The sequence below is a fragment of the Sceloporus occidentalis genome, unplaced genomic scaffold, assembly GCF_023333645.1.
Source record: "Sceloporus occidentalis isolate IW3139 unplaced genomic scaffold, rSceOcc1.0.p SCAF_29, whole genome shotgun sequence".
In the NCBI taxonomy this organism is placed as follows: Eukaryota; Metazoa; Chordata; class Lepidosauria; order Squamata; family Phrynosomatidae; genus Sceloporus; species Sceloporus occidentalis.
In genome coordinates, this window is record NW_028317009.1 from 12,270,214 (window position 1) to 12,283,315 (window position 13,102).

Here is a 13,102-nt window from a genome sequence, read left to right on the forward strand (position 1 = left end):
TATATGAGACAGTAGCGGAGTGTAAGAGAGTGTGACAGAGCATAGGAGACAGTAACAGAGTATAGGAGACGGTAACAGAGTGTAAGAGAGTGTAAGAGACAGTAACAGAGTGTAAGAGACAGTAACAGAGTGTAAGAGACAGCAGCAGAGTGTAAGAGAGTGTAACATAGTGTAAGAGAGTGAAAGAGACAGTAGCAGAGTGTAATAGACAGTAACAGAGTGTAGGAGAGTGTCAGAGACAGTAACAGAGTGTAAGAGTCAGCAGCAGAGTGTAAGAGAGTGTAACATAGTGTAAGAGAGTGTAAGAGACAGTAGCAGAGTGTAATAGACAGTAACAGAGTGTAAGAGAGTGTTATAGACAGTAGCAGAGTGTAAGAGACAATAGCAGAGTGTAAGATACAGTAGCAGAGTGTAAGAGACAGTAACAGAGTGTAAAAGACAGTAACAGAGTGTAAGAGACAGTAGCAGAGTGAAAGAGACAGTAGTAGAGTGTAGTAGAGTGTAAGAGAGTGTCACATGGCATATACCGTCCTCTAGGATCACATAGTCCTGAATGATCTCAGTATACTGTGAACGTCTTTGGGGATCTCTTCGCGTAGACCTCGTAAACCTGTGTAAGAGACAGTAAAAGAGTATATGAGACAGTAGTGGAGTGTAAGAAAGTGTAACAGAGTATAGGAGACAGTAACAGAGTGTAAGAGAGTGTAAGAGACAGTTACAGAGTGTAAGAGAGTGTAAGAGAGTGTAAGAGAGTGTAACAGAGTGTAAGAGACAGCAGCAGAGTGTAAGAGAGTGTGAGAGACAGTAGCAGAGTGTAATAGACAGTAACAGAGTGTAAGAGAGTGTTATAGACAGTAGCAGAGTGTTATAGACAATAGCAGAGTGTAAGAGACAGTAGCAGAGTGTAATAGACAGCAGCAGAGTGTAAGAGAGTGTAAGAGACAGTAGCAGAGTGTAATAGACAGTAACAGAGTGTAAGAGAGTGTTATAGACAGTAGCAGAGTGTAAGAGACAATAGCAGAGTGTAAGAGACAGTAGCAGAGTGTAATAGACAGTAACAGAGTGTAAGAGAGTGTTATAGACAGTAGCAGAGTTTAAGAGACAGTAACAGAGTGTAAGAGACAGTAACAGAGTGTACGAGACAGTAACAGAGTGTACGAGACAGTAACAGAGTGTAAGAGACAGTAACAGAGTATACGAGAGTGTAGTAGAGTGTAAGAGACAGTAACAGAGCGTAAGAGACAGTAGCAGTGTGTAAGAGACAGAAGCAAAGTGAAAGAGAGAGTAGCAGAGTGTAAGAGACAGTAGCAGAGTGTAAGAGACAGTAGCAGAGTGTAAGAGTGTAAGAGACAGTAACAGAGTGTAAGAGAGTGTAACAGCGTGTAAGAGAGTGTAACAGAGTGTAAGAGACAGTAAGAGAGTGTAACAGAGTGTAAGAGACAGTAACAGAGTGTAGGAGAGTGTAAGAGACAGTAACGGAGTGTAAGAGACAGTATCAGAGTGTAAGAGACAGCAGCAGAGTGTAAGAGAGTGTAACATAGTGTAAGAGAGTGTAAGAGACAGTAGCAGAGTGTAATAGACAGTAACAGAGTGTAAGAGAGTGTTATAGACAGTAGCAGAGTGTAAGAGACAATAGCAGAGTGTAAGATACAGTAGCAGAGTGTAAGAGACAGTAACAGAGTGTAAAAGACAGTAACAGAGTGTAAGAGACAGTAGCAGAGTGAAAGAGACAGTAGTAGAGTGTAGTAGAGTGTAAGAGAGTGTCACATGGCATATACCGTCCTCTAGGATCACATAGTCCTGAATGATCTCAGTATACTGTGAACGTCTTTGGGGATCTCTTCGCGTAGACCTCGTAAACCTTTGTAAGAGACAGTAAAAGAGTATATGAGACAGTAGTGGAGTGTAAGAAAGTGTAACAGAGTATAGGAGACAGTAACAGAGTGTAAGAGAGTGTAAGAGACAGTTACAGAGTGTAAGAGAGTGTAAGAGAGTGTAACAGAGTGTAAGAGACAGTAACAGAGTGTAAGAGACAGCAGCAGAGTGTAAGAGAGTGTAAGAGACAGTAGCAGAGTGTAATAGACAGTAACAGAGTGTAAGAGAGTGTTATAGACAGTAGCAGAGTGTTATAGACAATAGCAGAGTGTAAGAGACAGTAGCAGAGTGTAATAGACAGCAGCAGAGTGTAAGAGAGTGTAAGAGACAGTAGCAGAGTGTAATAGACAGTAACAGAGTGTAAGAGAGTGTTATAGACAGTAGCAGAGTGTAAGAGACAATAGCAGAGTGTAAGAGACAGTAGCAGAGTGTAATAGACTGTAGCAGAGTGTAACATAGTGTAAGAGAGTGTAAGAGACAGTAGCAGAGTGTAATAGACAGTAACAGAGTGTAAGAGAGTGTTATAGACCGTAGCAGAGTTTAAGAGACAGTAACAGAGTGTAAGAGACAGTAACAGAGTGTAAGAGGGTGTAAGAGACAGTAGCAGAGTGTAGGAGAGTGTAAGAGAGTGTAAGAGACAGTAACAGAGTGTAAGAGACAGTAACAGAGTGTAAGAGACAGCAGCAGAGTGTAAGAGAGTGTAACAGAGTATAGGAGACAGTAACAGAGTATAGGAGACAGTAACAGAGTGTAAGAGAGTGTAAGAGACAGTTACAGAGTGTAAGAGAGTGTAACATAGTGTAAGAGACAGTAACAGAGTGTAAGAGACAGCAGAAGAGTGTAAGAGAGTTGAAGAGACAGTCGCAGAGTGTAATAGACAGTAACAGAGTGTAAGAGAGTGTTATAGACAGTAGCAGAGTGTAAGAGACAATAGCAGAGTGTAATAGACTGGAGCAGAGTGTAACATAGTGTAAGAGAGTGTAAGAGACTGTAGCAGAGTGTAATAGACAGTAACAGAGTGTAAGAGAGTGTTATAGACAGTAGCAGAGTGTAAGAGACAATAGCAGAGTGTAAGAGACAGTAGCAGAGTGTAATAGACAGCAGCAGAGTGTAAGAGAGTGTAAGAGACAGTAGCAGAGTGTAATAGACAGTAACAGAGTGTAAGAGAGTGTTATAGACAGTAGCAGAGTGTAAGAGACAATAGCAGAGTGTAAGAGACAGTAGCAGAGTGTAATAGACTGTAGCAGAGTGTAACAGTGTAAGAGAGTGTAAGAGACAGTAGCAGAGTGTAATAGACATTAACAGAGTGTAAGAGAGTGTTATAGACAGTAGCAGAGTTTAAGAGACAGTAACAGAGTGTAAGAGACAGTAACAGAGTGTAAGAGGGTGTAAGAGACAGTAGCAGAGTGTAGGAGAGTGTAAGAGAGTGTAAGACAGTAACAGAGTGTAAGAGACAGTAACAGAGTGTACGAGACAGCAGCAGAGTGTAAGAGAGTGTAACAGAGTGTAAGAGACAGTAACAGAGCGTAAGAGACAGTAGCAGAGTGTAAGAGACAGAAGCAGAGTGAAAGAGAGAGTAGCAGAGTGTAAGAGACAGTAGCAGAGAGTAAGAGACAGTAGCAGAGTGTAAGAGAGTGTAATAGACAGTAACAGAGTGTAAGAGAGTGTAACAGCGTGTAAGAGAGTGTAACAGAGTGTAAGAGAGTGTAAGAGACAGTAACAGAGTGTAAGAGACAGTAACAGAGTGTAAGAGACAGCAGCAGAGTGTAAGAGTGTGTAACATAGTGTAAGAGAGTGAAAGAGACAGTAGCAGAGTGTAATAGACAGTAATAGAGTGTAAGAGACAGTATCAGAGTGTAAGAGACAATAGCAGAGTGTAAGAGACAGTAGCAGAGTGTAATAGACTGTAGCAGAGTGTAACAGAGTGTAAGAGAGTGTAAGAGACAATAGCAGAGTGTAATAGACAGTAACAGAGTGTAAGAGAGTGTTATAGACAGTAGCAGAGTGCAAGAGACAATAGCAGAGTGTAAGAGACAGTAGCAGAGTGTAATAGACAGTAACAGAGTGTAAGAGACAGTAACAGAGTGTAAGAGACAGCAGCAGAGTGTAAGAGTGTAAGAGACAGTAACAGAGTGTAAGAGAGTGTAACAGAGTGTAAGAGACAGTAACAGAGTGTACGAGACAGTAACAGAGTGTACGAGACAGTAACAGAGTGTAAGAGACAGTAACAGAGTATACGAGAGTGTAGTAGAGTGTAAGAGACAGTAACAGAGCGTAAGAGACAGTAGCAGTGTGTAAGAGACAGAAGCAAAGTGAAAGAGAGAGTAGCAGAGTGTAAGAGACAGTAGCAGAGTGTAAGAGACAGTAGCAGAGTGTAAGAGACAGTAACAGAGTGTAAGAGAGTGTAACAGCGTGTAAGAGAGTGTAACAGAGTGTAAGAGACAGTAAGAGAGTGTAACAGAGTGTAAGAGACAGTAACAGAGTGTAGGAGAGTGTAAGAGACAGTAACGGAGTGTAAGAGACAGTAACAGAGTGTAAGAGACAGCAGCAGAGTGTTAGAGAGTGTAACATAGTGTAAGAGAGTGTAAGAGACAGTAGCAGAGTGTAATAGACAGTAACAGAGTGTAATAGAGTGTAAGAGACAGTAGCAGAGTGTAAGAGACAGTAGCAGAGTGTAATAGACTGTAGCAGAGTGTAACAGAGTGTAAGAGAGTGTAAGAGACAATAGCAGAGTGTAATAGACAGTAACAGAGTGTAAGAGAGTGTTATAGACAGTAGCAGAGTGCAAGAGACAATAGCAGAGTGTAAGAGACAGTAGCAGAGTGTAATAGACTGTAACAGAGTGTAACAGAGTGTAAGAGAGTGTAAGAGACAGTAGCGGAGTGTAATAGACAGTAACAGAGTGTAAGAGAGTGTTATAGACAGTAGCAGAGTGTTATAGACAATAGCAGAGTGTAAGAGACAGTAGCAGAGTGTAATAGACAGTAACAGAGTGTAAGAGAGTGTAAGAGACAGTAGCAGAGTGTAATAGACAGTAACAGAGTGTTATAGACAATAGCAGAGTGTAAGAGACAGTAGCAGAGTGTAATAGACAGCAGCAGAGTGTAAGAGAGTGTAAGAGACAGTAGCAGAGTGTAATAGACAGTAACAGAGTGTAAGAGAATGTTATAGACAGTATCAGAGTGTAAGAGACAATAGCAGAGTGTAAGAGACAGTAGCAGAGTGTAATAGACTGTAGCAGAGTGTAACATAGTGTAAGAGAGTGTAAGAGACAGTAGCAGAGTGTAATAGACAGTAACAGAGTGTAAGAGAGTGTTATAGACAGTAGCAGAGTGTAAGAGAGTGTAAGAGACAGTTACAGAGTGTAAGAGAGTGTAACAGAGTGTAAGAGAGTGTAAGAGACAGTAACATAGTGTAGGAGAGTGTAAGAGACAGTAACAGAGTGTAAGAGACAGTAACAGAGTGTAAGAGGGTGTAAGAGACAGTAGCAGAGTGTAGGAGAGTGTAAGAGAGTGTAAGAGACAGTAAGAGTGTAAGAGACAGTAACAGAGTGTAAGAGACAGCAGCAGAGTGTAAGAGAGTGTAACAGAGTGTAAGAGACAGTAACAGAGCGTAAGAGACAGTAGCAGAGTGTAAGAGACAGAAGCAGAGTGAAAGAGAGAGTAGCAGAGTGTAAGAGACAGTAGCAGAGTGTAAGAGACAGTAGCAGAGTGTAAGAGAGTGTAAGAGACAGTAACAGAGTGTAAGAGAGTGTAAGAGAGTGTAACAGCATGTAAGAGAGTGTAACAGAGTGTAAGAGAGTGTAAGAGACAGTAACAGAGTGTAGTAGAGTGTAAGAGACAGTAACAGAGTGTAAGAGACAGTAACAGAGTGTAAGAGACAGCAGCAGAGTGTAAGAGAGTGTAACATAGTGTAAGAGAGTGAAAGAGACAGTAGCAGAGTGTAATAGACAGTAACAGAGTGTAAGAGAGTGTTATAGACAGTAGCAGAGTGTAAGAGACAATAGCAGAGTGTAAGATACAGTAGTAAAGTGTAAGAGACAGTAACAGAGTGTAAGAGACAGTAGCAGAGTGAAAGAGGCAGTAGTAGAGTGTAGTAGAGTGTACCAGAGTGTCACATGGCATATACCGTCCTCTAGGATCACATAGTCCTGAATGATCTCAGTATACTGTGAACGTCTTTGGGGATCTCTTCGCGTAGACATCGTAAACCTGTGTAAGAGACAGTAAAAGAGTATATGAGACAGTAGCAGAGTGTAAGAGAGTGTGACAGAGCATAGGAGACAGTAACAGAGTATAGGAGACGGTAACAGAGTGTAAGAGAGTGTAAGAGACAGTAACAGAGTGTAAGAGACAGTAACAGAGTGTAAGAGACAGCAGCAGAGTGTAAGAGAGTGTAACATAGTGTAAGAGAGTGAAAGAGACAGTAGCAGAGTGTAATAGACAGTAACAGAGTGTAGGAGAGTGTCAGAGACAGTAACAGAGTGTAAGAGTCAGCAGCAGAGTGTAAGAGAGTGTAACATAGTGTAAGAGAGTGTAAGAGACAGTAGCAGAGTGTAATAGACAGTAACAGAGTGTAAGAGAGTGTTATAGACAGTAGCAGAGTGTAAGAGACAATAGCAGAGTGTAAGATACAGTAGCAGAGTGTAAGAGACAGTAACAGAGTGTAAAAGACAGTAACAGAGTGTAAGAGACAGTAGCAGAGTGAAAGAGACAGTAGTAGAGTGTAGTAGAGTGTAAGAGAGTGTCACATGGCATATACCGTCCTCTAGGATCACATAGTCCTGAATGATCTCAGTATACTGTGAACGTCTTTGGGGATCTCTTCGCGTAGACCTCGTAAACCTGTGTAAGAGACAGTAAAAGAGTATATGAGACAGTAGTGGAGTGTAAGAAAGTGTAACAGAGTATAGGAGACAGTAACAGAGTGTAAGAGAGTGTAAGAGACAGTTACAGAGTGTAAGAGAGTGTAAGAGAGTGTAACAGAGTGTAACAGAGTGTAACAGAGTGTAAGAGACAGCAGCAGAGTGTAAGAGAGTGTGAGAGACAGTAGCAGAGTGTAATAGACAGTAACAGAGTGTAAGAGAGTGTTATAGACAGTAGCAGAGTGTTATAGACAATAGCAGAGTGTAAGAGACAGTAGCAGAGTGTAATAGACAGCAGCAGAGTGTAAGAGAGTGTAAGAGACAGTAGCAGAGTGTAATAGACAGTAACAGAGTGTAAGAGAGTGTTATAGACAGTAGCAGAGTGTAAGAGACAATAGCAGAGTGTAAGAGACAGTAGCAGAGTGTAATAGACTGTAGCAGAGTGTAACATAGTGTAAGAGAGTGTAAGAGACAGTAGCAGAGTGTAATAGACAGTAACAGAGTGTAAGAGAGTGTTATAGACAGTAGCAGAGTTTAAGAGACAGTAACAGAGTGTAAGAGACAGTAACAGAGTGTACGAGACAGTAACAGAGTGTACGAGACAGTAACAGAGTGTAAGAGACAGTAACAGAGTATACGAGAGTGTAGTAGAGTGTAAGAGACAGTAACAGAGCGTAAGAGACAGTAGCAGTGTGTAAGAGACAGAAGCAAAGTGAAAGAGAGAGTAGCAGAGTGTAAGAGACAGTAGCAGAGTGTAAGAGACAGTAGCAGAGTGTAAGAGTGTAATAGACAGTAACAGAGTGTAAGAGAGTGTAACAGCGTGTAAGAGAGTGTAACAGAGTGTAAGAGACAGTAAGAGAGTGTAACAGAGTGTAAGAGACAGTAACAGAGTGTAGGAGAGTGTAAGAGACAGTAACGGAGTGTAAGAGACAGTATCAGAGTGTAAGAGACAGCAGCAGAGTGTAAGAGAGTGTAACATAGTGTAAGAGAGTGTAAGAGACAGTAGCAGAGTGTAATAGACAGTAACAGAGTGTAAGAGAGTGTTATAGACAGTAGCAGAGTGTAAGAGACAATAGCAGAGTGTAAGATACAGTAGCAAAGTGTAAGAGACAGTAACAGAGTGTAAGAGACAGTAGCAGAGTGAAAGAGGCAGTAGTAGAGTGTAGTAGAGTGTACCAGAGTGTCACATGGCATATACCGTCCTCTAGGATCACATAGTCCTGAATGATCTCAGTATACTGTGAACGTCTTTGGGGATCTCTTCGCGTAGACATCGTAAACCTGTGTAAGAGACAGTAAAAGAGTATATGAGACAGTAGCGGAGTGTAAGAGAGTGTGACAGAGCATAGGAGACGGTAACAGAGTGTAAGAGAGTGTAAGAGACAGTAACAGAGTGTAAGAGACAGTAACAGAGTGTAAGAGACAGCAGCAGAGTGTAAGAGAGTGTAACATAGTGTAAGAGAGTGAAAGAGACAGTAGCAGAGTGTAATAGACAGTAACAGAGTGTAGGAGAGTGTAACAGCGTGTAAGAGAGTGTAACAGAGTGTAAGAGAGTGTAAGAGACAGTAACAGAGTGTAGGAGAGTGTAAGAGACAGTAACAGAGTGTAAGAGACAGTAACAGAGTGTAAGAGACAGTAACAGAGTGTAAGAGACAGCAGCAGAGTGTAAGAGAGTGTAACATAGTGTAAGAGAGTGAAAGAGACAGTAGCAGAGTGTAATAGACAGTAACAGAGTGTAGGAGGGTGTCAGAGACAGTAACAGAGTGTAAGAGTCAGCAGCAGAGTGTAAGAGAGTGTAACATAGTGTAAGAGAGTGTAAGAGACAGTAGCAGAGTGTAATAGACAGTAACAGAGTGTAAGAGAGTGTTATAGACAGTAGCAGAGTGTAAGAGACAATAGCAGAGTGTAAGATACAGTAGCAGAGTGTAAGAGACAGTAACAGAGTGTAAAAGACAGTAACAGAGTGTAAGAGACAGTAGCAGAGTGAAAGAGACAGTAGTAGAGTGTAGTGGAGTGTAAGAGAGTGTCACATGGCATATACCGTCCTCTAGGATCACATAGTCCTGAATGATCTCAGTATACTGTGAACGTCTTTGGGGATCTCTTCGCGTAGACCTCGTAAACCTGTGTAAGAGACAGTAAAAGAGTATATGAGACAGTAGTGGAGTGTAAGAAAGTGTAACAGAGTATAGGAGACAGTAACAGAGTGTAAGAGAGTGTAAGAGACAGTCACAGAGTGTAAGAGAGTGTAACAGAGAGTAAGAGACAGTAACAGAGTGTAAGAGACAGCAGCAGAGTGTAAGAGAGTGTAAGAGACAGTAGCAGAGTGTAATAGACAGTAACAGAGTGTAAGAGAGTGTTATAGACAGTAGCAGAGTGTTATAGACAATAGCAGAGTGTAAGAGACAGTAGCAGAGTGTAATAGACAGCAGCAGAGTGTAAGAGAGTGTAAGAGACAGTAGCAGAGTGTAATAGACAGTAACAGAGTGTAAGAGAGTGTTATAGACAGTAGCAGAGTGTAAGAGACAATAGCAGAGTGTAAGAGACAGTAGCAGAGTGTAATAGACTGTAGCAGAGTGTAACATAGTGTAAGAGAGTGTAAGAGACAGTAGCAGAGTGTAATAGACAGTAACAGAGTGTAAGAGAGTGTTATAGACAGTAGCAGAGTTTAAGAGACAGTAACAGAGTGTAAGAGACAGTAACAGAGTGTAAGAGGGTGTAAGAGACAGTAGCAGAGTGTAGGAGAGTGTAAGAGAGTGTAAGAGACAGTAACAGAGTGTAAGAGACAGTAACAGAGTGTAAGAGACAGCAGCAGAGTGTAAGAGAGTGTAACAGAGTATAGGAGACAGTAACAGAGTATAGGAGACAGTAACAGAGTGTAAGAGAGTGTAAGAGACAGTTACAGAGTGTAAGAGAGTGTAACATAGTGTAAGAGACAGTAACAGAGTGTAAGAGACAGCAGAAGAGTGTAAGAGAGTTGAAGAGACAGTCGCAGAGTGTAATAGACAGTAACAGAGTGTAAGAGAGTGTTATAGACAGTAGCAGAGTGTAAGAGACAATAGCAGAGTGTAATAGACTGGAGCAGAGTGTAACATAGTGTAAGAGAGTGTAAGAGACTGTAGCAGAGTGTAATAGACAGTAACAGAGTGTAAGAGAGTGTTATAGACAGTAGCAGAGTGTAAGAGACAATAGCAGAGTGTAAGAGACAGTAGCAGAGTGTAATAGACAGCAGCAGAGTGTAAGAGAGTGTAAGAGACAGTAGCAGAGTGTAATAGACAGTAACAGAGTGTAAGAGAGTGTTATAGACAGTAGCAGAGTGTAAGAGACAATAGCAGAGTGTAAGAGACAGTAGCAGAGTGTAAGAGACAGTAGCAGAGTGTAATAGACTGTAGCAGAGTGTAACAGAGTGTAAGAGACAGTAGCAGAGTGTAATAGACAGTAACAGAGTGTAAGAGAGTGTTAGACAGTAGCAGAGTGTAAGAGACAATAGCAGAGTGTAATCGAGTGTAGCAGAGTGTAAGAGAGTGTAAGAGACAGTAGCAGAGTGTAATAGACAGTAACAGAGTGTAAGAGAGTGTTAAAGACAGTAGCAGAGTGTAATAGACAATAGCAGAGTGTAAGATACAGTAGAAGAGTGTAAGAGACAGTAACAGAGTGTAAGAGAAAGTAACAGAGTGTAAGAGAGTGTTATAGACAGTAGCAGAGTGTAAGAAACAATAGCAGAGTGTAAGAGACAGTAGCAGAGTGTAATAGACTGTAGCAGAGTGTAACAGAGTGTAAGAGAGTGTAAGAGACAGTAGCAGAGTGTAATAGACAGTAACAGAGTGTAAGAGAGTGTTATAGACAGTAACAGAGTGTAAGAGAGTGTTATAGACAGTAGCAGAGTGTAATAGAGTGTAGCAGAGTGTAATAGAGTGTAGCAGAGTGTAATAGAGTGTAGCAGAGTGTAAGAGAGTGTAAGAGACAGTAGCAGATTGTAATAGACAGTAACAGAGTGTAAGAGAGTGTTATAGACAGTTGCAGAGTGTAAGAGACAATAGCAGAGTGTAAGATACAGTAGAAGAGTGTAAGAGACTGTAACAGAGTGTAAGAGACAGTAACAGAGTGTAAGAGACAGTAACAGAGTGTAAGAGACAGTAGCAGAGTGAAAGAGACATTAGTAGAGTGTAGTAGAGTGTAAGAGAGTGTCACATGGCATACACCGTCCTCTAGGACCACATGGTCCCGAATGATCTCAGTATACTGTGAACGTCTTTGGGTATCTCTTCGCGTAGACATCGTAAACCTGTGTAAGAGACAGTAACAGAGTATATGAGACAGCAGCAGAGTGTAAGAGAGTGTAACATAGTGTAAGACAGTGTAAGAGACAGTAGCAGAGTGAAAGAGACAGTAGCAGAGTGTAAGATACAGTAGCAGAGTGTAAGAGACAGTAACAGAGTGTAAGAGACAGTAGCAGAGTGAAAGAGACAGTAGTAGAGTGTAGTAGAGTGTAAGAGAGCGTCACATGGCATATACCGTCCTCTAGGATCACATAGTCCCGAATGATCGCAGTATACTGTGAACGTCTTTGGGGATCTCTTCGCGTAGACATTGTAAACCTGTGTAAGAGACAGTAGCAGAGAGTAAGAGACAGTAACAGAGTACATGAGACAGTAACAGAGTATATGAGACAGTAGCAGAGTGTAAGAGAGTGTAACAGAGTATAGGAGACAGTAACAGAGTATAGGTGTCACGAACTGAGGACACAGGTTGATAAGGAGCCCAGGTGCAGGGGATACGAGGGGCTCTGTCTGTACCCCACGATGCATGATGGCTTGGGGTCGGTACAGACAGGCGTCGGAAATAAACCACAGACAGAAGATCAGGATCAAGAGTTGTATTGTATATGGTGGTACAACAATATTTACAGAGAAATTCACTCGACAGGAAGCCCACTTGCGGGGCACACGGCAGGAAGCCCACTTGCGGGGCACACGGCTGGAAGCCCACTTGCGGGGCACACGGCTGGAAGCCCACTTGCGGGGCACACGGCTGGAAGCCCACTTGCGGGGCACACCGCTGGAAGCCCAATTGCGGGGCACATGGCAGGAAGCCCAATTGCGGGGCACACGGCAGGAAGCCCAATTGCAGGGCACACGGCAGGAAGCCCAATTGCAGGGCACACGGCAGGAAGCCCAATTTCAGGGCACACGGCACGACTAGAAGCCCTCTTCCAGGGCACACGGCACGGGTAGAAGCCCTCTTCCAGGGCACACGGCAGGTTGCCCACTTGCAGGGCACACGGCAGGTTGCCCACTTGCAGGGCACTCAACCAGGGTAGTCCGCTAGTGGGCAGTCATCCTGGGAGTCGCGATGCAGGGCACTCCTCTTGGGAGTCCACTAGTGGGGCGCTGGCCGCAACTCAGGAACACGGCAGGTTGCCCACTTGCAGGGCACACGGCAGGTTGCCCACTTGCAGGGTACTCTACTTGGGAGTCCACTTAGTGGGGCGCAGGCCGCAACTCAGGAACATGGCAGGTTGCCCACTTGCAGGGCACACGGCAGGTTGCCCACTTGCAGGGCACTCAGCTTTGGAGTCCACTTAGTGGGGCGCTGGCCGCAACTCAGGAACACGGCAGGTTTCTGGAACAAGGCAGGTTTCTGGAACAAGGCAGGTTCTGGAACAAGATAGGTTCTGGAACAAGGCAGGTTCTGGAACAAGGCAGGTTCTGGAACAAGGCAGGTTCTGGAACAAGGCAGGTTCTGGAACAAGGCAGGTACTGGAACAAGGCAGGTACTGGAACAAGGCAGGAACCAAACAGGTAGTCCTCAAACGTTAATGTCAAGGCCCATGAGATCAACTGCAGCTGGACCTGATAATTAGTCTGAGAGGTTCTGAATGGCAAGGGCGGCCACTACTGGCTTGAAACATGAAATAAATAAGGCAAAGTATAAACAAGTCCAGCCAGCGCATGGTGAAGCGTTACAATAGGAGACAGTAACAGAGTGTAAGAGAGTGTAAGAGACAGTAACAGAGTGTAAGAGACAGTAACAGAGTGTAAGAGACAGCAGCAGAGTGTAAGAGAGTGTAACATAGTGTAAAAGAGTGTAAGAGACAGTAGCAGAGTGTAATAGACAGTAATAGAGTGTAAGAGAGTGTTATAGACAGTAGCAGAGTGTAAGAGACAATAGCAGAGTGTAAGATACAGTAGCAGAGTGTAAGAGACAGTAGCAGAGTGTAAGATACAGTAACAGAGTTTAAGAGAGTGTAACAGAGTGGAAGAGACAGTAAAAGTATAAGAGACAGCAGCAGAGTGTAAGAGAGTGTAAGAGACAGTAACAGAGTGTAAGAGAGTGTAACAGAGTGTAACAGACAGTAACAGA